This window comes from Hyla sarda, chromosome 4 (genome assembly GCF_029499605.1).
Source record: "Hyla sarda isolate aHylSar1 chromosome 4, aHylSar1.hap1, whole genome shotgun sequence".
Classification (NCBI taxonomy): Eukaryota; Metazoa; Chordata; class Amphibia; order Anura; family Hylidae; genus Hyla; species Hyla sarda.
Window position 1 is genome coordinate 41,290,912 of NC_079192.1, and position 19,199 is coordinate 41,310,110.

A 19,199-nucleotide genomic window follows, 5' to 3' on the forward strand; every position below is an offset into this window, starting at 1 on the left:
ATGAGATGCCGTGACACGGATTCGAACCGTGGTTGCTGCGGCCACAACGCAGAGTTCTAACCTCTATACGATCACGGCAACCTTCCCGAGCCAGGTAGGAGTCGAACCTACAATCTTCTGATCCGTAGTCAGACGCGTTATCCATTGCGCCACTGGCCCTGCTGAAAAAACAACTGCCAAACCGGTGCCTCATTTGTGAAGTACTGGAAAACCTGCCACATGGTACCATTGCCAAAAGTGTCTTCCGTTTCTTGCAAATCAAATCGGAACCGTCCAGAGACTAAATGTGTTGTCCTTACAACACATTTTTACAAAGGGCGAAATCAATACTTGGCAGATTAAAGTCATCCAAAACAATTAGCAGATGAAACTTGGGGTCTACTTCCTGGAAATCCTAAAGATTCTTCAACCTTGGGGTAGAAGTGTTAAAAATGGAAGCAAGGATGAGATGCCGTGACCCGGATTCGAACCGGGGTTGCTGCGGCCACAACGCAGAGTACTAACCACTATACGATCACGGCAACCTTCCCGAGCCAGGTAGGAGTCGAACCTACAATCTTCTGAACCATAGTCAGACGTGTTTTCCATTGCGCCACTGGCCCTGCTGAAAAAACAACTGCCATACCGGTGCCTCATTTCTGAAGTACTGGAAAATCTGCAACATGGTACCATTGCCAAAAGTGTCTTCCGTTTCTTGCAAATCAAATCGGAACCGTCCAGAGACTAAATGTGTTGTCCTTACAACACATTTTTACAAAGGGCGAAATCACTACTTGGCAGATTAAAGTCATCCAAAACAATTAGCAGAAGAAATCATGCAGGAGATGAAACTTGGGGTTTACTTCCTGGAAATCCTAAAGATTCTTCAACCTTGGGGTAGAAGTGTTAAAAATGGAAGCAAGGATGAGATGCCGTGACCCGGATTCGAACCGGGGTTGCTGCGGCCACAACGCAGAGTACTAACCGCTATACGATCACGTCAACATTCCTGAGCCAGGTAGGAGTCGAACCTACAATCTTCTGATCCGTAGTCAGACGTGTTATCCATTGCGCCACTGGCCCTGCTGAAAAAACAACTGCCAAACCGGTGCCTCATTTCTGAAGTACTGGAAAACCTGCCACATGGTACCATTGCCAAAAGTGTCTTCCGTTTCTTGCAAATCAAATCGGAACCGTCCAGAGACTAAATGTGTTGTCCTTACAACACATTTTTACAAAGGGCGAAATCACTACTTGGCAGATTAAAGTCATCCAAAACAATTAGCAGATGAAACTTGGGCTCTACTTCCTGGAAATCCTAAAGATTCTTCAACCTTGGGTTAGAAGTGTTAAAATTGGAAGCAAGGATGAGATGCCGTGACGCGGATTCGAACCGGGGTTGCTGCGGCCACAACGCAGAGTACTAACCGCTATACGATCACGGCAACATTCCCGAGCCAGGTAGGAGTCGAACCTACAATCTTCTGATCCGTAGTCAGACGCGTTATCCATTGCGCCACTGGCCCTGCTGAAAAAACAACTGCCATACCGGTGCCTCATTTCTGAAATACTGGAAAATCTGCCACATGGTACCATTGCCAAAAGTGTCTTCCGTTTCTTGCAAATCAAATCGGAACCGTCCAGAGACTAAATGTGTTGTCCTTACAACACATTTTTACAAAGGGCGAAATCACTACTTGGCAGATTAAAGTCATCCAAAACAATTAGCAGATGAAACTTGGGGTCTACTTCCTGGAAATCCTAAAGATTCTTTAACCTTGGGGTAGAAGTGTTAAAATTGGAAGCAAGGATGAGATGCCGTGACCCGGATTCGAACCGGGATTGCTGCGGCCACAACGCAGAGTACTAACCACTATACGATCACGGCAGCTTTCCCGAGCCAGGTAGGAGTCGAACCTACAATCTTCTGATCAGTAGTCAGACGTGTTTTCCATTGCGCCACTGGCCCTGCTGAAAAAATAACTGCCAAACCGGTGCCTCATTTCTGAAGTACTGGAAAATCTGCCACCTGGTACCATTGCCAAAAGTGTCTTCCGTTTCTTGCAAATCAAATCGGAACCGTCCAGAGACTAAATGTGTTGTCCTTACAACACATTTTTACAAAGGGCGAAATCACTACTTGGCAGATTAAAGTCATCCAAAACAATTAGCAGATGAAACTTGGGGTCTACTTCCTGGAAATCCTAAAGATTCTTCAACCTTGGGGTAGAAGTGTTAAAATTGGAAGCAAGGATGAGATGCCGTGACCCGGATTCAAACCGGGGTTGCTGCGGCCACAACGCAGAGTACTAACCACTATACGATCACGGCAACCTTCCCGAGCCAGGTAGGAGTCGAACCTACAATCTTCTGATCCGTAGTCAGACGTGTTATCCATTGCGCCACTGGCCCTGCTGAAAAAACAACTGCCATACCGGTGCCTCATTTCTGAAGTACTGGAAAATCTGCCACATGGTACCATTGCCAAAAGTGTCTTCCGTTTCATGCAACACATTTTTACAAAGGGCGAAATCACTACTTGGCAGATTAAAGTCATCCAAAACAATTAGCAGATGAAACTTGGGGTCTACTTCCTGGAAATCCTAAAGATTCTTCAACCTTGGGGTAGAAGTGTTAAAAGTGGAAGCAAGAACCTACAATCTTCTGATCCGTAGTCAGACGCGTTATCCATTGCGCCACTGGCCCTGCTGAAAAAACAACTGCCAAACCGGTGCCTCATTTCTGAAGTACTGGAAAACCTGCCACATGGTACCATTGCCAAAAGTGTCTTCCGTTTCTTGCAAATCAAATCGGAACCGTCCAGAGACTAAATGTGTTGTCCTTACAACACATTTTTACAAAGGGCGAAATCACTACTAACCGGTGCCTCATTTCTGAAGTACTGGAAAACCTGCCACATGGTACCATTGCCAAAAGTGTCTTCCGTTTCTTGCAAATCAAATCGGAACCGTCCAGAGACTAAATGTGTTGTCCTTACAACACATTTTTACAAAGGGCGAAATCACTACTTGGCAGATTAAAGTCATCCAAAACAATTAGCAGAAGAAATCATGCAGGAGATGAAACTTGGGGTTTACTTCCTGGAAATCCTAAAGATTCTTCAACCTTGGGGTAGAAGTGTTAAAAATGGAAGCAAGGATGAGATGCCGTGACGCGGATTCGAACCGGGGTTGCTGCGGCCACAACGCAGAGTACTAACCGCTATACGATCACGGCAACATTCCCGAGCCAGGTAGGAGTCGAACCTACAATCTTCTGATCAGTAGTCAGACGTGTTTTCCATTACGCCACTGGCCCTGCTGAAAAAACAACTGCCAAACCGGTGCCTCATTTCTGAAGTACTGGAAAACCTGCCACATGGTACCATTGCCAAAAGTGTCTTCCGTTTCTTGCAAATCAAATCGGAACCGTCCAGAGACTAAATGTGTTGTCCTTACAACACATTTTTACAAAGGGCGAAATCACTACTTGGCAGATTAAAGTCATCCAAAACAATTAGCAGAAGAAATCATGCAGGAGATGAAACTTGGGGTTTACTTCCTGGAAATCCTAAAGATTCTTCAACCTTGGGGTAGAAGTGTTAAAAATGGAAGCAAGGATGAGATGCCGTGACCCGGATTCGAACCGGGGTTGCTGCGGCCACAACGCAGAGTACTAACCGCTATACGATCACGGCAACATTCCTGAGCCAGGTAGGAGTCGAACCTACAATCTTCTGATCCGTAGTCAGACGCGTTATCCATTGCGCCACTGGCCCTGCTGAAAAAACAACTGCCAAACCGGTGCCTCATTTCTGAAGTACTGGAAAACCTGCCACATGGTACCATTGCCAAAAGTGTCTTCCGTTTCTTGCAAATCAAATCGGAACCGTCCAGAGACTAAATGTGTTGTCCTTACAACACATTTTTACAAAGGGCGAAATCACTACTTGGCAGATTAAAGTCATCCAAAACAATTAGCAGATGAAACTTGGGGTCTACTTCCTGGAAATCCTAAAGATTCTTCAACCTTGGGTTAGAAGTGTTAAAATTGGAAACAAGGATGAGATGCCGTGACGCGGATTCGAACCGGGGTTGCTGCGGCCACAACGCAGAGTACTAACCGCTATACGATCACGGCAACATTCCCGAGCCAGGTAGGAGTCGAACCTACAATCTTCTGATCCGTAGTCAGACGCGTTATCCATTGCGCCACTGGCCCTGCTGAAAAAACAACTGCCATACCGGTGCCTCATTTCTGAAATACTGGAAAATCTGCCACATGGTACCATTGCCAAAAGTGTCTTCCGTTTCTTGCAAATCAAATCGGAACCGTCCAGAGACTAAATGTGTTGTCCTTACAACACATTTTTACAAAGGGCGAAATCACTACTTGGCAGATTAAAGTCATCCAAAACAATTAGCAGATGAAACTTGGGGTCTACTTCCTGGAAATCCTAAAGATTCTTTAACCTTGGGGTAGAAGTGTTAAAATTGGAAGCAAGGATGAGATGCCGTGACCCGGATTCGAACCGGGGTTGCTGCGGCCACAACGCAGAGTACTAACCACTATACGATCACGGCAACTTTCCCGAGCCAGGTAGGAGTCGAACCTACAATCTTCTGATCAGTAGTCAGACGTGTTTTCCATTGCGCCACTGGCCCTGCTGAAAAAACAACTGCCAAACCGGTGCCTCATTTCTGAAGTACTGGAAAACCTGCCACATGGTACCATTGCCAAAAGTGTCTTCCGTTTCTTGCAAATCAAATCGGAACCGTCCAGAGACTAAATGTGTTGTCCGTACAACACATTTTTACAAAGGGCGAAATCACTACTTGGCAGATTAAAGTCATCCAAAACAATTAGCAGAAGAAATCATGCAGGAGATGAAACTTGGGGTTTACTTCCTGGAAATCCTAAAGATTCTTCAACCTTGGGGTAGAAGTGTTAAAAATGGAAGCAAGGATGAGATGCCGTGACCCGGATTCGAACCGGGGTTGCTGCGGCCACAACGCAGAGTACTAACCGCTATACGATCACGGCAACATTCCTGAGCCAGGTAGGAGTCGAACCTACAATCTTCTGATCCGTAGTCAGACGCGTTATCCATTGCGCCACTGGCCCTGCTGAAAAAACAACTGCCAAACCGGTGCCTCATTTCTGAAGTACTGGAAAACCTGCCACATGGTACCATTGCCAAAAGTGTCTTCCGTTTCTTGCAAATCAAATCGGAACCGTCCAGAGACTAAATGTGTTGTCCTTACAACACATTTTTACAAAGGGCGAAATCACTACTTGGCAGATTAAAGTCATCCAAAACAATTAGCAGATGAAACTTGGGGTCTACTTCCTGGAAATCCTAAAGATTCTTCAACCTTGGGTTAGAAGTGTTAAAATTGGAAGCAAGGATGAGATGCCGTGACCCGGATTCGAACCGGGGTTGCTGCGGCCACAACGCAGAGTACTAACCACTATACGATCACGGCAACCTTCCCGAGCCAGGTAGGAGTCGAACCTACAATCTTCTGATCCGTAGTCAGACGCGTTATCCATTGCGCCACTGGCCCTGCTGAAAAAACAACTGCCAAACCGGTGCCTCATTTCTGAAGTACTGGAAAACCTGCCACATGGTACCATTGCCAAAAGTGTCTTCCGTTTCTTGCAAATCAAATCGGAACCGTCCAGAGACTAAATGTGTTGTCCTTACAACACATTTTTACAAAGGGCGAAATCACTACTTGGCAGATTAAAGTCATCCAAAACAATTAGCAGAAGAAATCATGCAGGAGATGAAACTTGGGGTTTACTTCCTGGAAATCCTAAAGATTCTTCAACCTTGGGGTAGAAGTGTTAAAAATGGAAGCAAGGATGAGATGCTGTGACCCGGGGTTGCTGCGGCCACAACGCAGAGTACTAACCGCTATACGATCACGGCAACATTCCCGAGGCAGGTAGGAGTCGAACCTACACTCTTCTGATCCGTAGTCAGACACGTTATCCATTGCGCCACTGGCCCTGCTGAAAAAACAACTGCCAAACCGGTGCCTCATTTCTGAAGTACTGGAAAACCTGCCACATGGTACCATTGCCAAAAGTGTCTTCCGTTTCTTGCAAATCAAATCGGAACCGTCCAGAGACTAAATGTGTTGTCCTTACAACACATTTTTACAAAGGGCGAAATCACTACTTGGCAGATTAAAGTCATCCAAAACAATTAACAGATGAAACTTGGGGTCTACTTCCTGGAAATCCTAAAGATTCTTCAACCTTGGGTTAGAAGTGTTAAAATTGGAAGCAAGGATGAGATGCCGTGACGCGGATTCGAACCGGGGTTGCTGCGGCCACAACGCAGAGTACTAACCGCTATACGATCACGGCAACATTCCCGAGCCAGGTAGGAGTCGAACCTACAATCTTCTGATCCGTAGTCAGACGCGTTATCCATTGCGCCACTGGCCCTGCTGAAAAAACAACTGCCATACCGGTGCCTCATTTCTGAAATACTGGAAAATCTGCCACATGGTACCATTGCCAAAAGTGTCTTCCGTTTCTTGCAAATCAAATCGGAACCGTCCAGAGACTAAATGTGTTGTCCTTACAACACATTTTTACAAAGGGCGAAATCACTACTTGGCAGATTAAAGTCATCCAAAACAATTAGCAGATGAAACTTGGGGTCTACTTCCTGGAAATCCTAAAGATTCTTTAACCTTGGGGTAGAAGTGTTAAAATTGGAAGCAAGGATGAGATGCCGTGACCCGGATTCGAACCGGGGTTGCTGCGGCCACAACGCAGAGTACTAACCACTATACGAAAACGGCAACTTTCCCGAGCCAGGTAGGAGTCGAACCTACAATCTTCTGATCAGTAGTCAGACGTGTTTTCCATTGCGCCACTGGCCCTGCTGAAAAAACAACTGCCAAACCGGTGCCTCATTTCTGAAGTACTGGAAAACCTGCCACATGGTACCATTGCCAAAAGTGTCTTCCGTTTCTTGCAAATCAAATCGGAACCGTCCAGAGACTAAATGTGTTGTCCGTACAACACATTTTTACAAAGGGCGAAATCACTACTTGGCAGATTAAAGTCATCCAAAACAATTAGCAGAAGAAATCATGCAGGAGATGAAACTTGGGGTTTACTTCCTGGAAATCCTAAAGATTCTTCAACCTTGGGGTAGAAGTGTTAAAAATGGAAGCAAGGATGAGATGCCGTGACCCGGATTCGAACCGGGGTTGCTGCGGCCACAACGCAGAGTACTAACCGCTATACGATCACGGCAACATTCCTGAGCCCATGTAGGAGTCGAACCTACAATCTTCTGATCCGTAGTCAGACGCGTTATCCATTGCGCCACTGGCCCTGCTGAAAAAACAACTGCCAAACCGGTGCCTCATTTCTGAAGTACTGGAAAACCTGCCACATGGTACCATTGCCAAAAGTGTCTTCCGTTTCTTGCAAATCAAATCGGAACCGTCCAGAGACTAAATGTGTTGTCCTTACAACACATTTTTACAAAGGGCGAAATCACTACTTGGCAGATTAAAGTCATCCAAAACAATTAGCAGATGAAACTTGGGGTCTACTTCCTGGAAATCCTAAAGATTCTTCAACCTTGGGTTAGAAGTGTTAAAATTGGAAGCAAGGATGAGATGCCGTGACCCGGATTCGAACCGGGGTTGCTGCGGCCACAACGCAGAGTACTAACCACTATACGATCACGGCAACCTTCCCGAGCCAGGTAGGAGTCGAACCTACAATCTTCTGATCCGTAGTCAGACGCGTTATCCATTGCGCCACTGGCCCTGCTGAAAAAACAACTGCCAAACCGGTGCCTCATTTCTGAAGTACTGGAAAACCTGCCACATGGTACCATTGCCAAAAGTGTCTTCCGTTTCTTGCAAATCAAATCGGAACCGTCCAGAGACTAAATGTGTTGTCCTTACAACACATTTTTACAAAGGGCGAAATCACTACTTGGCAGATTAAAGTCATCCAAAACAATTAGCAGAAGAAATCATGCAGGAGATGAAACTTGGGGTTTACTTCCTGGAAATCCTAAAGATTCTTCAACCTTGGGGTAGAAGTGTTAAAAATGGAAGCAAGGATGAGATGCTGTGACCCGGGGTTGCTGCGGCCACAACGCAGAGTACTAACCGCTATACGATCACGGCAACATTCCCGAGGCAGGTAGGAGTCGAACCTACACTCTTCTGATCCGTAGTCAGACACGTTATCCATTGCGCCACTGGCCCTGCTGAAAAAACAACTGCCAAACCGGTGCCTCATTTCTGAAGTACTGGAAAACCTGCCACATGGTACCATTGCCAAAAGTGTCTTCCGTTTCTTGCAAATCAAATCGGAACCGTCCAGAGAATAAATGTGTTGTCCTTACAACACATTTTTACAAAGGGCGAAATCCCTACTTGGCAGATTAAAGTCATCCAAAAAAATTAGCAGATGAAACTTGGGGTCTACTTCCTGGAAATCCTAAAGATTCTTCAACCTTGGGGTAGAAGTGTTAAAATTAGAAGCAAGGATGAGATGCCGTGACCCGGATTTGAACCGGGGTTGCTGCGCCCACAACGCAGAGTACTAACCACTATACGATCACAGCAACCTTCCCGAGCCAGGTAGGAGTCGAACCTACAATCTTCTGATCCGTAGTTAGACACGTTATCCATTGCGCCACTGGCCCTGCTGAAAAAACAACTGCCAAACCGGTGCCTCATTTCTGAAGTACTGGAAAACCTGCCACATGGTACCATTGCCAAAAGTGTCTTCCGTTTCTTGCAAATCAAATCGGAACCGTCCAGAGAATAAATGTGTTGTCCTTACAACACATTTTTACAAAGGGCGAAATCCCTACTTGGCAGATTAAAGTCATCCAAAAAAATTAGCAGATGAAACTTGGGGTCTACTTCCTGGAAATTCTAAAGATTCTTCAACCTTGGGGTAGAGGTGTTAAAATTAGAAGCAAGGATGAGATGCCGTGACCCGGATTTGAACCGGGGTTGCTGCGGCCACAACGCAGAGTACTAACCACTATACGATCACAGCAACCTTCCCGAGCCAGGTAGGAGTCGAACCTACAATCTTCTGATCCGTAGTTAGACGCGTTATCCATTGCGCCACTGGCCCTGCTGAAAAAATAACTGCCAAACCGGTGCCTCATTTCTGAAGTACTGGAAAATCTGCCACATGGTACCATTGCCAAAAGTGTCTTCCGTTTCTTGCAAATCAAATCGGAACTGTCCAGAGACTAAATGTGTTGTCCTTACAACACATTTTGACAAAGGGCGAAATCACTACTTGGCAGATTAAAGTCATCCAAAACAATTAGCAGATGAAACTTGGGGTCTACTTCCTGGAAATCCTAAAGATTCTTCAACCTTGGGGTAGAAGTGTTAAAATTGGAAGCAAGGATGAGATGCCGTGACCCGGATTTGAACCGGGGTTGCTGCGGCCACAACGCAGAGTACTAACCACTATACGATCACAGCAACCTTCCCGAGCCAGGTAGGAGTCGAACCTACAATCTTCTGATCCGTAGTTAGACACGTTATCCATTGCGCCACTGGCCCTGCTGAAAAAACAACTGCCAAACCGGTGCCTCATTTCTGAAGTACTGGAAAACCTGCCACATGGTACCATTGCCAAAAGTGTCTTCCGTTTCTTGCAAATCAAATCGGAACCGTCCAGAGAATAAATGTGTTGTCCTTACAACACATTTTTACAAAGGGCGAAATCCCTACTTGGCAGATTAAAGTCATCCAAAAAAATTAGCAGATGAAACTTGGGGTCTACTTCCTGGAAATTCTAAAGATTCTTCAACCTTGGGGTAGAAGTGTTAAAATTAAAAGCAAGGATGAGATGCCGTGACCCGGATTTGAACCGGGGTTGCTGCGGCCACAACGCAGAGTACTAACCACTATACGATCACAGCAACCTTCCCGAGCCAGGTAGGAGTCGAACCTACAATCTTCTGATCCGTAGTTAGACGCGTTATCCATTGCGCCACTGGCCCTGCTGAAAAAATAACTGCCAAACCGGTGCCTCATTTCTGAAGTACTGGAAAATCTGCCACATGGTACCATTGCCAAAAGTGTCTTCCGTTTCTTGCAAATCAAATCGGAACTGTCCAGAGACTAAATGTGTTGTCCTTACAACACATTTTGACAAAGGGCGAAATCACTACTTGGCAGATTAAAGTCATCCAAAACAATTAGCAGATGAAACTTGGGGTCTACTTCCTGGAAATCCTAAAGATTCTTCAACCTTGGGGTAGAAGTGTTAAAATTGGAAGCAAGGATGAGATGCCGTGACCCGGATTCGAACCGGGGTTGCTGCGGCCACAACGCAGAGTACTAACCACTATACGATCACGGCAACCTTCCCGAGCCAGGTAGGAGTCGAACCTACAATCTTCTGATCCGTAGTCAGACGCGTTATCCATTGCGCCACTGGCCCTGCTGAAAAAATAACTGCCAAACCGGTGCCTCATTTCTGAAGTACTGGAAAATCTGCCACATGGTACCATTGCCAAAAGTGTCTTCTGTTTCTTGCAAATCAAATCGGAACCGTCCAGAGACATTTTTACAAAGGGCGAAATCACTACTTGGCAGATTAAAGTCATCCAAAACAATTAGCAGATGAAACTTGGGGTCTACTTCCTGGAAATCCTAAAGATTCTTCAACCTTGGGGTAGAAGTGTTAAAATTGGAAGCAAGGATGAGATGCCGTGACCCGGATTCGAACCGGGGTTGCTGCGGCCACAACGCAGAGTACTAACCACTATACGATCACGGCAACCATCCCGAGCCAGGTAGGAGTCGAACCTACAATCTTCTGATCCGTAGTCAGACGGGTTATCCATTGCGCCACTGGCCCTGCTGAAAAAATAACTGCCAAACCGGTGCCTCATTTCTGAAGTACTGGAAAATCTGCCACATGGTACCATTGCCAAAAGTGTCTTCCGTTTCTTGCAAATCAAATCGGAACCGTCCAGAGACTAAATGTGTTGTCCTTACAACACATTTTTACAAAGGGCGAAATCACTACTTGGCAGATTAAAGTCATCCAAAACAATTAGCAGATGAAACTTGGGGTCTACTTCCTGGAAATCCTAAAGATTCTTCAACCTTGGGGTAGAAGTGTTAAAATTGGAAGCAAGGATGAGATGCCGTGACCCGGATTCGAACCGGGGTTGCTGCGGCCACAACGCAGAGTACTAACCACTATACGATCACGGCAACCTTCCCGAGCCAGGTAGGAGTCGAACCTACAATCTTCTGATCCGTAGTCAGACGTGTTATCCATTGCGCCACTGGCCCTGCTGAAAAAACAACTGCCATACCGGTGCCTCATTTCTGAAGTACTGGAAAATCTGCCACATGGTACCATTGCCAAAAGTGTCTTCCGTTTCTTGCAAATCAAATCGGAACCGTCCAGAGACTAAATGTGTTGTCCTTACAACACATTTTTACAAAGGGCGAAATCACTACTTGGCAGATTAAAGTCATCCAAAACAATTAGCAGAAGAAATCATGCAGGAGATGAAACTTGGGGTTTACTTCCAGGAAACCCTAAAGATTCTTCAACCTTGGGGTAGAAGTGTTAAAAATGGAAGCAAGGATGAGATGCCGTGACCCGGATTCGAACCGGGGTTGCTGCGGCCACAACGCAGAGCACTAACCGCTATACGATCATGGCAACATTCCCGAGCCAGGTAGGAGTCGAACCTACAATCTTCTGATCCGTAGTCAGACGCGTTATCCATTGCGCCACTGGCCCTGCTGAAAAAACAACTTTAAAGTCATCCAAAACAATTAGCAGATGAAACTTGGGGTCTACTTCCTGGATATCCTAAAGAATCTTCAACCTTGGGGTAGAAGTGTTAAAATTGGAAGCAAGGATGAGATGCCGTGACCCGGATTCGAACCAGGGTTGTTGCGGCCACAACGCAGAGTACTAACCACTATACGATCACGGCAACCTTCCCGAGCCAGGGAGGAGTCGAACCTACAATCTTCTGATCCGTAGTCAGACACGTTATCCATTGCGCCACTGGCCATGCTGAAAAAACAACTGCCAAACCGGTGCCTCATTTCTGAAGTACTGGAAAACCTGCCACATGGTACCATTGCCAAAAGTGTCTTCCGTTTCTTGCAAATCAAATCGGAACCGTCCAGAGACTAAATGTGTTGTCCTTACAACACTTTTTTACAAAGGGCGAAATCCCTACTTGGCAGATTAAAGTCATCCAAAAAAATTAGCAGATGAAACTTGGGGTCTACTTCCTGGAAATCCTAAAGATTCTTCAACCTTGGGGTAGAAGTGTTAAAATTGGAAGCAATGATGAGATGCCGTGACCCGGATTTAAACCGGGGTTGCTGCGGCCACAACGCAGAGTACTAACCACTATACGATCACGGCAACCTTCCCGAGCCAGGTAGGAGTCGAACCTACAATCTTCTGATCCGTAGTCAGACGTGTTATCCATTGCGCCACTGGCCCTGCTGAAAAAACAACTGCCATACCAGTGCCTCATTTCTGAAGTACTGGAAAATCTGCCACATGGTACCATTGCCAAAAGTGTCTTCCGTTTCTTGCAAATCAAATCGGAACCGTCCAGAGACTAAATGTGTTGTCCTTACAACACATTTTTACAAAGGGCGAAATCACTACTTGGCAGATTAAAGTCATCCAAAACAATTAGCAGATGAAACTTGGGGTCTACTTCCTGGAAATCCTAAAGATTCTTCAACCTTGGGGTAGAAGTGTTAAAATTGGAAGCAAGGATGAGATGCCGTGACCCGGTTTCGAACCGGGGTTGCTGCGGCCACAACGCAGAGTACTAACCACTATACGATCACGGCAACCTTCCCGAGCCAGGTAGGAGTCGAACCTACAATCTTCTGATCCGTAGTCAGACGTGTTATCCATTGCGCCACTGGCCCTGCTGAAAAAACAACTGCCATACCGGTGCCTCATTTCTGAAGTACTGGAAAATCTGCCACATGGTACCATTGCCAAAAGTGTCTTCCGTTTCTTGCAAATCAAATCGGAACCGTCCAGAGACTAAATGTGTTGTCCTTACAACACATTTTTACAAAGGGCGAAATCACTACTTGGCAGATTAAAGTCATCCAAAACAATTAGCAGATGAAACTTGGGGTCTACTTCCTGGAAATCCTAAAGATTCTTCAACCTTGGGGTAGAAGTGTTAAAATTGGAAGCAAGGATGAGATGCCGTGACCCGGATTCGAACCGGGGTTGCTGCGGCCACAACGCAGAGTACTAACCACTATACGATCACGGTAACCTTCCCGAGCCAGGTAGGAGTCGAACCTACAATCTTCTGATCCGTAGTCAGACGCGTTATCCATTGCGCCACTGGCCCTGCTGAAAAAACAACTGCCAAACCGGTGCCTCATTTCTGAAGTACTGGAAAACCTGCCACATGGTACCATTGCCAAAAGTGTCTTCCGTTTCTTGCAAATCAAATCGGAACCGTCCAGAGACTAAATGTGTTGTCCTTACAACACATTTTTACAAAGGGCGAAATCACTACTTGGCAGATTAAAGTCATCCAAAACAATTAGCAGAAGAAATCATGCAGGAGATGAAACTTGGGGTTTACTTCCAGGAAACCCTAAAGATTCTTCAACCTTGGGGTAGAAGTGTTAAAAATGGAAGCAAGGATGAGATGCCGTGACCCGGATTCGAACCGGGGTTGCTGCGGCCACAACGCAGAGTACTGACCGCTATACGATCATGGCAACATTCCCGAGCCAGGTAAGAGTCGAACCTACAATCTTCTGATCCGTAGTCAGACGCGTTATCCATTGCGCCACTGGCCCTGCTGAAAAAACTACTTTAAAGTCATCCAAAACAATTAGCAGATGAAACTTGGGGTCTACTTCCTGGATATCCTAAAGATTCTTCAACCTTGGGGTAGAAGTGTTAAAATTGGAAGCAAGGATGAGATGCCGTGACCCGGATTCAAACCAGGGTTGTTGCGGCCACAACGCAGAGTACTAACCACTATACGATCACGGCAACCTTCCCGAGCCAGGTAGGAGTCGAACCTACAATCTTCTGATCCGTAGTCAGACGCGTTATCCATTGCGCCACTGGCCCTGCTGAAAAAACAACTGCCAAACCGGTGCCTCATTTCTGAAGTACTGGAAAACCTGCCACATGGTACCATTGCCAAAAGTGTCTTCCGTTTCTTGCAAATCAAATCGGAACCGTCCAGAGACTAAATGTGTTGTCCTTACAACACATTTTTACAAAGGGCGAAATCACTACTTGGCAGATTAAAGTCATCCAAAACAATTAGCAGAAGAAATCATGCAGGAGATGAAACTTGGGGTTTACTTCCAGGAAACCCTAAAGATTCTTCAACCTTGGGGTAGAAGTGTTAAAAATGGAAGCAAGGATGAGATGCCGTGACCCGGATTCGAACCGGGGTTGCTGCGGCCACAACGCAGAGTACTAACCGCTATACGATCATGGCAACATTCCCGAGCCAGGTAAGAGTCGAACCTACAATCTTCTGATCCGTAGTCAGACGCGTTATCCATTGCGCCACTGGCCCTGCTGAAAAAACTACTTTAAAGTCATCCAAAACAATTAGCAGATGAAACTTGGGGTCTACTTCCTGGATATCCTAAAGATTCTTCAACCTTGGGGTAGAAGTGTTAAAATTGGAAGCAAGGATGAGATGCCGTGACCCGGATTCGAACCAGGGTTGTTGCGGCCACAACGCAGAGTACTAACCACTATACGATCACGGCAACCTTCCCGAGCCAGGTAGGAGTCGAACCTACAATCTTCTGATCCGTAGTCAGACGCGTTATCCATTGCGCCACTGGCCCTGCTGAAAAAACAACTGCCAAACCGGTGCCTCATTTCTGAAGTACTGGAAAACCTGCCACATGGTACCATTGCCAAAAGTGTCTTCCGTTTCTTGCAAATCAAATCGGAACCGTCCAGAGACTAAATGTGTTGTCCTTACAACACATTTTTACAAAGGGCGAAATCCCTACTTGGCAGATTAAAGTCATCCAAAAAAATTAGCAGATGAAACTTGGGGTCTACTTCCTGGAAATCCTAAAGATTCTTCAACCTTGGGGTAGAAGTGTTAAAATTGGAAGCAATGATGAGATGCTGTGACCCGGATTTAAACCGGGGTTGCTGCGGCCACAACGCCGAGTACTAACCACTATACGATCACGGCAACCTTCCCGAGGCAGGTAGGAGTCGAACCTACAATCTTCTGATCCGTAGTCAGACGTGTTATTCATTGCGCCACTGGCCCTGTGGAAAAAACAACTGCCATACCAGTGCCTCATTTCTGAAGTACTGGAAAATCTGCCACATGGTACCATTGCCAAAAGTGTCTTCCGTTTCTTGCAAATCAAATCGGAACCGTCCAGAGACTTAATGTGTTGTCCTTACAACACATTTTTACAAAGGGCGAAATCACTACTTGGCAGATTAAAGTCATCCAAAACAATTAGCAGATGAAACTTGGGGTCTACTTCCTGGAAATCCTAAAGATTCTTCAACCTTGGGGTAGAGGTGTTAAAATTGGAAGCAAGGATGAGATGCCGTGACCCGGATTCGAACCGGGGTTGCTGCGGCCACAACGCAGAGTACTAACCACTATACGATCACGGCAACATTCCCGAGCCAGGTAGGAGTCGAACCTACAATCTTCTGATCCGTAGTCAGACGTGTTATCCATTGCGCCACTGGCCCTGCTGAAAAAACAACTGCCAACTGGTGCCTCATTTCTGAAGTACTGGAAAACCTGCCACATGGTACCATTGCCAAAAGTGTCTTCCGTTTCTTGCAAATCAAATCGGAACCGTCCAGAGACTAAATGTGTTGTCCTTACAACACATTTTTACAAAGGGCGAAATCACTACTTGGCAGATTAAAGTCATCCAAAACAATTAGCAGATGAAACTTGGGGTCTACTTCCTGGAAATCCTAAAGATTCTTCAACCTTGGGGTAGAAGTGTTAAAATTGGAAGCAAGGATGAGATGCCGTGACCCGGATTCGAACCGGGGTTGCTGCGGCCACAACGCAGAGTACTAACCACTATACGATCACGGCAATATTCCCGAGCCAGGTAGGAGTCGAACCTACAATCTTCTGCTCCGTAGTCAGACGCGTTATCCATTGCGCCACTGGCCCTGCTGAAAAAACAACTGCCAAACCGGTGCCTCATTTGTGAAGTACTGGAAAACCTGCCACATGGTACCATTGCCAAAAGTGTCTTCCGTTTCTTGCAAATCAAATCGGAACCGTCCAGAGACTAAATGTGTTGTCCTTACAACACATTTTTACAAAGGGCGAAATCACTACTTGGCAGATTAAAGTCATCCAAAACAATTAGCAGATGAAACTTGGGGTCTACTTCCTGGAAATCCTAAAGATTCTTCAACCTTGGGGTAGAAGTGTTAAAATTGGAAGCAAGGATGAGATGCCGTGACCCGGATTCGAACCGGGATTGCTGCGGCCACAACGCAGAGTACTAACCACTATACGATCACAGCAACCTTCCCAAGCCAGGTAGGAGTCGAACCTACAATCTTCTGATCCGTAGTCAGACGCGTTATCCATTTTACAAAGGGCGAAATCACTACTTGGCAGATTAAAGTCATCCAAAACAATTAGCAGATGAAACTTGGGGTCTACTTCCTGGAAATCCTAAAGATTCTTCAACCTTGGGGTAGAAGTGTTAAAATTGGAAGCAAGGATGAGATGCCGTGACCCGGATTCGAACCGGGGTTGCTGCGGCCACAACGCAGAGTACTAACCACTATACGATCACGGCAACATTCCCGAGCCAGCTAGGAGTCGAACCTACAATCTTCTGATCCGTAGTCAGACGTGTTATCCATTGCGCCACTGGCCCTGCTGAAAAAACAACTGCCAAACCGGTGCCTCATTTCTGAAGTACTGTAAAACCTGCCACATGGTACCATTGCCAAAAGTGTCTTCCGTTTCTTGCAAATTAAATCGGAACCGTCCAGAGACTAAATGTGTTGTCCTTACAACACATTTTTACAAAGGGCGAAATCACTACTTGGCAGATTAAAGTCATCCAAAACAATTAGCAGATGAAACTTGGGGTCTACTTCCTGGAAATCCTAAAGATTCTTCAACCTTGGGGTAGAAGTGTTAAAATTGGAAGCAAGGATGAGATGCCGTGACCTGGATTTGAACCGGGGTTGCTGCGGCCACAACGCAGAGTACTAACCACTATACGATCACGGCAACCTTCCCGAGCCAGGTAGGAGTCGAACCTACAATCTTCTGATCCGTAGTTAGACGCGTTATCCATTGCGCCACTGGCCCTGCTGAAAAAATAACTGCCAAACCGGTGCCTCATTTCTGAAGTACTGGAAAATCTGCCACATGGTACCATTGCCAAAAGTGTCTTCCGTTTCTTGCAAATCAAATCGGAACCGTCCAGAGACTAAATGTGTTGTCCTTACAACACATTTTTACAAAGGGCGAAATCACTACTTGGCAGATTAAAGTCATCCAAAACAATTAGCAGATGAAACTTGGGGTCTACTTCCTGGAAATCCTAAAGATTCTTCAACCTTGGGGTAGAAGTGTTAAAATTGGAAGCAAGGATGAGATGCCGTGACCCGGATTCGAACCGGGGTTGCTGCGGCCACAACGCAGAGTACTAACCACTATACGATCACGGCAACATTCCCGAGCCAGCTGGGAGGCGAACCTACAATCTTCTGATCCGTAGTCAGACGCGTTATCCATTGCGCCACTGGCCCTGCTGAAAAAACAACTGCCAAACCGGTGCCTCATTTGTGAAGTACTGGAAAACCTGCCACATGGTACCATTGCCAAAAGTGTCTTCCGTTTCTTGCAAATCAAATCGGAACCGTCCAGAGACTAAATGTGTTGTCCTTACAACACATTTTTACAAAGGGCGAAATCACTACTTGGCAGATTAAAGTCATCCAAAACAATTAGCAGATGAAACTTGGGGTCTACTTCCTGGAAATCCTAAAGATTCTTCAACCTTGGGGTAGAAGTGTTAAAATTGGAAGCAAGGATGAGATTCCGTGACCCGGATTCGAACCGGGGTTGCTGCGGCCACAACGCAGAGTACTAACCACTATACGATCACGGCAACATTCCCGAGCCAGGTAGGAGTCGAACCTACAATCTTCTGATCCGTAGTCAGACGTGTTATCCATTGCGCCACTGGCCCTGCTGAAAAAACAACTGCCAAACCGGTGCCTCATTTCTGAAGTACTGGAAAACCTGCCACATGGTACCATTGCCAAAAGTGTCTTCCGTTTCTTGCAAATCAAATCGGAACCGTCCAGAGACTAAATGTGTTGTCCTTACAACACATTTTTACAAAGGGCGAAATCACTACTTGGCAGATTAAAGTCATCCAAAACAATTAGCAGATGAAACTTGGGGTCTACTTCCTGGAAATCCTAAAGATTCTTCAACCTTGGGGTAGAAGTGTTAAAATTGGAAGCAAGGATGAGATGCCGTGACCCGGATTCGAACCGGGGTTGCTGCGGCCACAACGCAGAGTACTAACCACTATACGATCACGGCAACATTCCCGAGCCAGCTGGGAGGCGAACCTACAATCTTCTGATCCGTAGTCAGACGCGTTATCCATTGCGCCACCGGCCCTGCTGAAAAAACAACTGCCAAACCGGTGCCTCATTTGTGAAGTACTGGAAAACCTGCCACATGGTACCATTGCCAAAAGTGTCTTCCGTTCCTTGCAAATCAAATCGGAACCGTCCAGAGACTAAATGTGTTGTCCTTACAACACATTTTTACAAAGGGCGAAATCACTACTTGGCAGATTAAAGTCATCCAAAACAATTAGCAGATGAAACTTGGGGTCTACTTCCTGGAAATCCTAAAGATTCTTCAACCTTGGGGTAGAAGTGTTAAAATTGGAAGCAAGGATGAGATGCCGTGACCCGGATTCGAACCGGGGTTGCTGCGGCCACAACGCAGAGTACTAACCACTATACGATCACGGCAACCTTCCCGAGCCAGGTAGGAGTCGAACCTACAATCTTCTGATCCGTAGTCAGACGTGTTATCCATTGCGCCACTGGCCCTGCTGAAAAAACATCTGCCATACCGGTGCCTCATTTCTGAAGTACTGGAAAATCTGCCACATGGTACCATT

At 46.1% G+C, this 19,199-nt stretch overlaps 61 non-coding genes across 61 annotated transcripts; all 61 read right to left on the reverse strand.

Moving 5' to 3' along the window:
* Positions 1 to 86: 86 nt before the first annotated feature.
* On the reverse strand, positions 87 to 159 carry TRNAR-ACG (transfer RNA arginine (anticodon ACG)). The gene has a single exon. It is a non-coding gene; the product is annotated as a tRNA-Arg (tRNA).
* Positions 160 to 449: 290 nt separating this feature from the next.
* Positions 450 to 521, reverse strand: TRNAH-GUG (transfer RNA histidin (anticodon GUG)). Its single transcript has one exon. It is a non-coding gene; the product is annotated as a tRNA-His (tRNA).
* Positions 522 to 529: 8 nt separating this feature from the next.
* TRNAH-AUG (transfer RNA histidin (anticodon AUG)) lies at positions 530 to 602 on the reverse strand. Its single transcript has one exon. It is a non-coding gene; the product is annotated as a tRNA-His (tRNA).
* A 387-nt stretch (positions 603 to 989) lies between these two features.
* Positions 990 to 1,062, reverse strand: TRNAR-ACG (transfer RNA arginine (anticodon ACG)). Its single transcript has one exon. It is a non-coding gene; the product is annotated as a tRNA-Arg (tRNA).
* A 370-nt stretch (positions 1,063 to 1,432) lies between these two features.
* On the reverse strand, positions 1,433 to 1,505 carry TRNAR-ACG (transfer RNA arginine (anticodon ACG)). The gene has a single exon. It is a non-coding gene; the product is annotated as a tRNA-Arg (tRNA).
* Positions 1,506 to 1,795: 290 nt separating this feature from the next.
* Positions 1,796 to 1,867, reverse strand: TRNAH-GUG (transfer RNA histidin (anticodon GUG)). The gene has a single exon. It is a non-coding gene; the product is annotated as a tRNA-His (tRNA).
* Positions 1,868 to 1,875: 8 nt separating this feature from the next.
* TRNAS-ACU (transfer RNA serine (anticodon ACU)) lies at positions 1,876 to 1,948 on the reverse strand. Its single transcript has one exon. It is a non-coding gene; the product is annotated as a tRNA-Ser (tRNA).
* Positions 1,949 to 2,238: 290 nt separating this feature from the next.
* TRNAH-GUG (transfer RNA histidin (anticodon GUG)) lies at positions 2,239 to 2,310 on the reverse strand. The gene has a single exon. It is a non-coding gene; the product is annotated as a tRNA-His (tRNA).
* Positions 2,311 to 2,318: 8 nt separating this feature from the next.
* On the reverse strand, positions 2,319 to 2,391 carry TRNAR-ACG (transfer RNA arginine (anticodon ACG)). Its single transcript has one exon. It is a non-coding gene; the product is annotated as a tRNA-Arg (tRNA).
* An 833-nt stretch (positions 2,392 to 3,224) lies between these two features.
* TRNAS-ACU (transfer RNA serine (anticodon ACU)) lies at positions 3,225 to 3,297 on the reverse strand. Its single transcript has one exon. It is a non-coding gene; the product is annotated as a tRNA-Ser (tRNA).
* Positions 3,298 to 3,604: 307 nt separating this feature from the next.
* TRNAH-GUG (transfer RNA histidin (anticodon GUG)) lies at positions 3,605 to 3,676 on the reverse strand. Its single transcript has one exon. It is a non-coding gene; the product is annotated as a tRNA-His (tRNA).
* Positions 3,677 to 3,684: 8 nt separating this feature from the next.
* On the reverse strand, positions 3,685 to 3,757 carry TRNAR-ACG (transfer RNA arginine (anticodon ACG)). Its single transcript has one exon. It is a non-coding gene; the product is annotated as a tRNA-Arg (tRNA).
* Positions 3,758 to 4,127: 370 nt separating this feature from the next.
* Positions 4,128 to 4,200, reverse strand: TRNAR-ACG (transfer RNA arginine (anticodon ACG)). The gene has a single exon. It is a non-coding gene; the product is annotated as a tRNA-Arg (tRNA).
* Positions 4,201 to 4,490: 290 nt separating this feature from the next.
* On the reverse strand, positions 4,491 to 4,562 carry TRNAH-GUG (transfer RNA histidin (anticodon GUG)). The gene has a single exon. It is a non-coding gene; the product is annotated as a tRNA-His (tRNA).
* An 8-nt stretch (positions 4,563 to 4,570) lies between these two features.
* TRNAS-ACU (transfer RNA serine (anticodon ACU)) lies at positions 4,571 to 4,643 on the reverse strand. Its single transcript has one exon. It is a non-coding gene; the product is annotated as a tRNA-Ser (tRNA).
* Positions 4,644 to 4,950: 307 nt separating this feature from the next.
* TRNAH-GUG (transfer RNA histidin (anticodon GUG)) lies at positions 4,951 to 5,022 on the reverse strand. The gene has a single exon. It is a non-coding gene; the product is annotated as a tRNA-His (tRNA).
* Positions 5,023 to 5,030: 8 nt separating this feature from the next.
* On the reverse strand, positions 5,031 to 5,103 carry TRNAR-ACG (transfer RNA arginine (anticodon ACG)). The gene has a single exon. It is a non-coding gene; the product is annotated as a tRNA-Arg (tRNA).
* A 290-nt stretch (positions 5,104 to 5,393) lies between these two features.
* Positions 5,394 to 5,465, reverse strand: TRNAH-GUG (transfer RNA histidin (anticodon GUG)). Its single transcript has one exon. It is a non-coding gene; the product is annotated as a tRNA-His (tRNA).
* Positions 5,466 to 5,473: 8 nt separating this feature from the next.
* TRNAR-ACG (transfer RNA arginine (anticodon ACG)) lies at positions 5,474 to 5,546 on the reverse strand. Its single transcript has one exon. It is a non-coding gene; the product is annotated as a tRNA-Arg (tRNA).
* A 376-nt stretch (positions 5,547 to 5,922) lies between these two features.
* TRNAR-ACG (transfer RNA arginine (anticodon ACG)) lies at positions 5,923 to 5,995 on the reverse strand. The gene has a single exon. It is a non-coding gene; the product is annotated as a tRNA-Arg (tRNA).
* Positions 5,996 to 6,365: 370 nt separating this feature from the next.
* On the reverse strand, positions 6,366 to 6,438 carry TRNAR-ACG (transfer RNA arginine (anticodon ACG)). The gene has a single exon. It is a non-coding gene; the product is annotated as a tRNA-Arg (tRNA).
* Positions 6,439 to 6,808: 370 nt separating this feature from the next.
* TRNAS-ACU (transfer RNA serine (anticodon ACU)) lies at positions 6,809 to 6,881 on the reverse strand. Its single transcript has one exon. It is a non-coding gene; the product is annotated as a tRNA-Ser (tRNA).
* Positions 6,882 to 7,188: 307 nt separating this feature from the next.
* TRNAH-GUG (transfer RNA histidin (anticodon GUG)) lies at positions 7,189 to 7,260 on the reverse strand. Its single transcript has one exon. It is a non-coding gene; the product is annotated as a tRNA-His (tRNA).
* Positions 7,261 to 7,632: 372 nt separating this feature from the next.
* On the reverse strand, positions 7,633 to 7,704 carry TRNAH-GUG (transfer RNA histidin (anticodon GUG)). The gene has a single exon. It is a non-coding gene; the product is annotated as a tRNA-His (tRNA).
* Positions 7,705 to 7,712: 8 nt separating this feature from the next.
* On the reverse strand, positions 7,713 to 7,785 carry TRNAR-ACG (transfer RNA arginine (anticodon ACG)). The gene has a single exon. It is a non-coding gene; the product is annotated as a tRNA-Arg (tRNA).
* Positions 7,786 to 8,161: 376 nt separating this feature from the next.
* TRNAR-ACG (transfer RNA arginine (anticodon ACG)) lies at positions 8,162 to 8,234 on the reverse strand. Its single transcript has one exon. It is a non-coding gene; the product is annotated as a tRNA-Arg (tRNA).
* Positions 8,235 to 8,604: 370 nt separating this feature from the next.
* TRNAR-ACG (transfer RNA arginine (anticodon ACG)) lies at positions 8,605 to 8,677 on the reverse strand. Its single transcript has one exon. It is a non-coding gene; the product is annotated as a tRNA-Arg (tRNA).
* A 290-nt stretch (positions 8,678 to 8,967) lies between these two features.
* On the reverse strand, positions 8,968 to 9,039 carry TRNAH-GUG (transfer RNA histidin (anticodon GUG)). The gene has a single exon. It is a non-coding gene; the product is annotated as a tRNA-His (tRNA).
* An 8-nt stretch (positions 9,040 to 9,047) lies between these two features.
* TRNAR-ACG (transfer RNA arginine (anticodon ACG)) lies at positions 9,048 to 9,120 on the reverse strand. The gene has a single exon. It is a non-coding gene; the product is annotated as a tRNA-Arg (tRNA).
* A 290-nt stretch (positions 9,121 to 9,410) lies between these two features.
* Positions 9,411 to 9,482, reverse strand: TRNAH-GUG (transfer RNA histidin (anticodon GUG)). Its single transcript has one exon. It is a non-coding gene; the product is annotated as a tRNA-His (tRNA).
* An 8-nt stretch (positions 9,483 to 9,490) lies between these two features.
* Positions 9,491 to 9,563, reverse strand: TRNAR-ACG (transfer RNA arginine (anticodon ACG)). Its single transcript has one exon. It is a non-coding gene; the product is annotated as a tRNA-Arg (tRNA).
* A 290-nt stretch (positions 9,564 to 9,853) lies between these two features.
* TRNAH-GUG (transfer RNA histidin (anticodon GUG)) lies at positions 9,854 to 9,925 on the reverse strand. The gene has a single exon. It is a non-coding gene; the product is annotated as a tRNA-His (tRNA).
* Positions 9,926 to 9,933: 8 nt separating this feature from the next.
* Positions 9,934 to 10,006, reverse strand: TRNAR-ACG (transfer RNA arginine (anticodon ACG)). Its single transcript has one exon. It is a non-coding gene; the product is annotated as a tRNA-Arg (tRNA).
* A 290-nt stretch (positions 10,007 to 10,296) lies between these two features.
* Positions 10,297 to 10,368, reverse strand: TRNAH-GUG (transfer RNA histidin (anticodon GUG)). Its single transcript has one exon. It is a non-coding gene; the product is annotated as a tRNA-His (tRNA).
* An 8-nt stretch (positions 10,369 to 10,376) lies between these two features.
* Positions 10,377 to 10,449, reverse strand: TRNAR-ACG (transfer RNA arginine (anticodon ACG)). The gene has a single exon. It is a non-coding gene; the product is annotated as a tRNA-Arg (tRNA).
* Positions 10,450 to 10,716: 267 nt separating this feature from the next.
* On the reverse strand, positions 10,717 to 10,788 carry TRNAH-GUG (transfer RNA histidin (anticodon GUG)). The gene has a single exon. It is a non-coding gene; the product is annotated as a tRNA-His (tRNA).
* An 8-nt stretch (positions 10,789 to 10,796) lies between these two features.
* TRNAR-ACG (transfer RNA arginine (anticodon ACG)) lies at positions 10,797 to 10,869 on the reverse strand. The gene has a single exon. It is a non-coding gene; the product is annotated as a tRNA-Arg (tRNA).
* A 290-nt stretch (positions 10,870 to 11,159) lies between these two features.
* On the reverse strand, positions 11,160 to 11,231 carry TRNAH-GUG (transfer RNA histidin (anticodon GUG)). The gene has a single exon. It is a non-coding gene; the product is annotated as a tRNA-His (tRNA).
* An 8-nt stretch (positions 11,232 to 11,239) lies between these two features.
* On the reverse strand, positions 11,240 to 11,312 carry TRNAR-ACG (transfer RNA arginine (anticodon ACG)). The gene has a single exon. It is a non-coding gene; the product is annotated as a tRNA-Arg (tRNA).
* Positions 11,313 to 11,699: 387 nt separating this feature from the next.
* Positions 11,700 to 11,772, reverse strand: TRNAR-ACG (transfer RNA arginine (anticodon ACG)). Its single transcript has one exon. It is a non-coding gene; the product is annotated as a tRNA-Arg (tRNA).
* Positions 11,773 to 11,899: 127 nt separating this feature from the next.
* TRNAH-GUG (transfer RNA histidin (anticodon GUG)) lies at positions 11,900 to 11,971 on the reverse strand. The gene has a single exon. It is a non-coding gene; the product is annotated as a tRNA-His (tRNA).
* Positions 11,972 to 12,422: 451 nt separating this feature from the next.
* Positions 12,423 to 12,495, reverse strand: TRNAR-ACG (transfer RNA arginine (anticodon ACG)). Its single transcript has one exon. It is a non-coding gene; the product is annotated as a tRNA-Arg (tRNA).
* A 290-nt stretch (positions 12,496 to 12,785) lies between these two features.
* Positions 12,786 to 12,857, reverse strand: TRNAH-GUG (transfer RNA histidin (anticodon GUG)). Its single transcript has one exon. It is a non-coding gene; the product is annotated as a tRNA-His (tRNA).
* Positions 12,858 to 12,865: 8 nt separating this feature from the next.
* On the reverse strand, positions 12,866 to 12,938 carry TRNAR-ACG (transfer RNA arginine (anticodon ACG)). The gene has a single exon. It is a non-coding gene; the product is annotated as a tRNA-Arg (tRNA).
* A 370-nt stretch (positions 12,939 to 13,308) lies between these two features.
* Positions 13,309 to 13,381, reverse strand: TRNAR-ACG (transfer RNA arginine (anticodon ACG)). Its single transcript has one exon. It is a non-coding gene; the product is annotated as a tRNA-Arg (tRNA).
* A 387-nt stretch (positions 13,382 to 13,768) lies between these two features.
* TRNAR-ACG (transfer RNA arginine (anticodon ACG)) lies at positions 13,769 to 13,841 on the reverse strand. The gene has a single exon. It is a non-coding gene; the product is annotated as a tRNA-Arg (tRNA).
* A 207-nt stretch (positions 13,842 to 14,048) lies between these two features.
* Positions 14,049 to 14,121, reverse strand: TRNAR-ACG (transfer RNA arginine (anticodon ACG)). Its single transcript has one exon. It is a non-coding gene; the product is annotated as a tRNA-Arg (tRNA).
* Positions 14,122 to 14,508: 387 nt separating this feature from the next.
* On the reverse strand, positions 14,509 to 14,581 carry TRNAR-ACG (transfer RNA arginine (anticodon ACG)). The gene has a single exon. It is a non-coding gene; the product is annotated as a tRNA-Arg (tRNA).
* Positions 14,582 to 14,708: 127 nt separating this feature from the next.
* TRNAH-GUG (transfer RNA histidin (anticodon GUG)) lies at positions 14,709 to 14,780 on the reverse strand. The gene has a single exon. It is a non-coding gene; the product is annotated as a tRNA-His (tRNA).
* Positions 14,781 to 14,788: 8 nt separating this feature from the next.
* TRNAR-ACG (transfer RNA arginine (anticodon ACG)) lies at positions 14,789 to 14,861 on the reverse strand. The gene has a single exon. It is a non-coding gene; the product is annotated as a tRNA-Arg (tRNA).
* Positions 14,862 to 15,594: 733 nt separating this feature from the next.
* Positions 15,595 to 15,666, reverse strand: TRNAH-GUG (transfer RNA histidin (anticodon GUG)). Its single transcript has one exon. It is a non-coding gene; the product is annotated as a tRNA-His (tRNA).
* Positions 15,667 to 15,674: 8 nt separating this feature from the next.
* Positions 15,675 to 15,747, reverse strand: TRNAR-ACG (transfer RNA arginine (anticodon ACG)). The gene has a single exon. It is a non-coding gene; the product is annotated as a tRNA-Arg (tRNA).
* Positions 15,748 to 16,036: 289 nt separating this feature from the next.
* Positions 16,037 to 16,108, reverse strand: TRNAH-GUG (transfer RNA histidin (anticodon GUG)). Its single transcript has one exon. It is a non-coding gene; the product is annotated as a tRNA-His (tRNA).
* Positions 16,109 to 16,116: 8 nt separating this feature from the next.
* On the reverse strand, positions 16,117 to 16,189 carry TRNAR-ACG (transfer RNA arginine (anticodon ACG)). The gene has a single exon. It is a non-coding gene; the product is annotated as a tRNA-Arg (tRNA).
* A 571-nt stretch (positions 16,190 to 16,760) lies between these two features.
* TRNAH-GUG (transfer RNA histidin (anticodon GUG)) lies at positions 16,761 to 16,832 on the reverse strand. The gene has a single exon. It is a non-coding gene; the product is annotated as a tRNA-His (tRNA).
* Positions 16,833 to 17,283: 451 nt separating this feature from the next.
* Positions 17,284 to 17,356, reverse strand: TRNAR-ACG (transfer RNA arginine (anticodon ACG)). Its single transcript has one exon. It is a non-coding gene; the product is annotated as a tRNA-Arg (tRNA).
* Positions 17,357 to 17,646: 290 nt separating this feature from the next.
* Positions 17,647 to 17,718, reverse strand: TRNAH-GUG (transfer RNA histidin (anticodon GUG)). The gene has a single exon. It is a non-coding gene; the product is annotated as a tRNA-His (tRNA).
* A 451-nt stretch (positions 17,719 to 18,169) lies between these two features.
* TRNAR-ACG (transfer RNA arginine (anticodon ACG)) lies at positions 18,170 to 18,242 on the reverse strand. Its single transcript has one exon. It is a non-coding gene; the product is annotated as a tRNA-Arg (tRNA).
* A 290-nt stretch (positions 18,243 to 18,532) lies between these two features.
* On the reverse strand, positions 18,533 to 18,604 carry TRNAH-GUG (transfer RNA histidin (anticodon GUG)). Its single transcript has one exon. It is a non-coding gene; the product is annotated as a tRNA-His (tRNA).
* Positions 18,605 to 18,975: 371 nt separating this feature from the next.
* On the reverse strand, positions 18,976 to 19,047 carry TRNAH-GUG (transfer RNA histidin (anticodon GUG)). Its single transcript has one exon. It is a non-coding gene; the product is annotated as a tRNA-His (tRNA).
* An 8-nt stretch (positions 19,048 to 19,055) lies between these two features.
* Positions 19,056 to 19,128, reverse strand: TRNAR-ACG (transfer RNA arginine (anticodon ACG)). The gene has a single exon. It is a non-coding gene; the product is annotated as a tRNA-Arg (tRNA).
* Between the last annotated feature and the right edge of the window lie 71 nt (positions 19,129 to 19,199).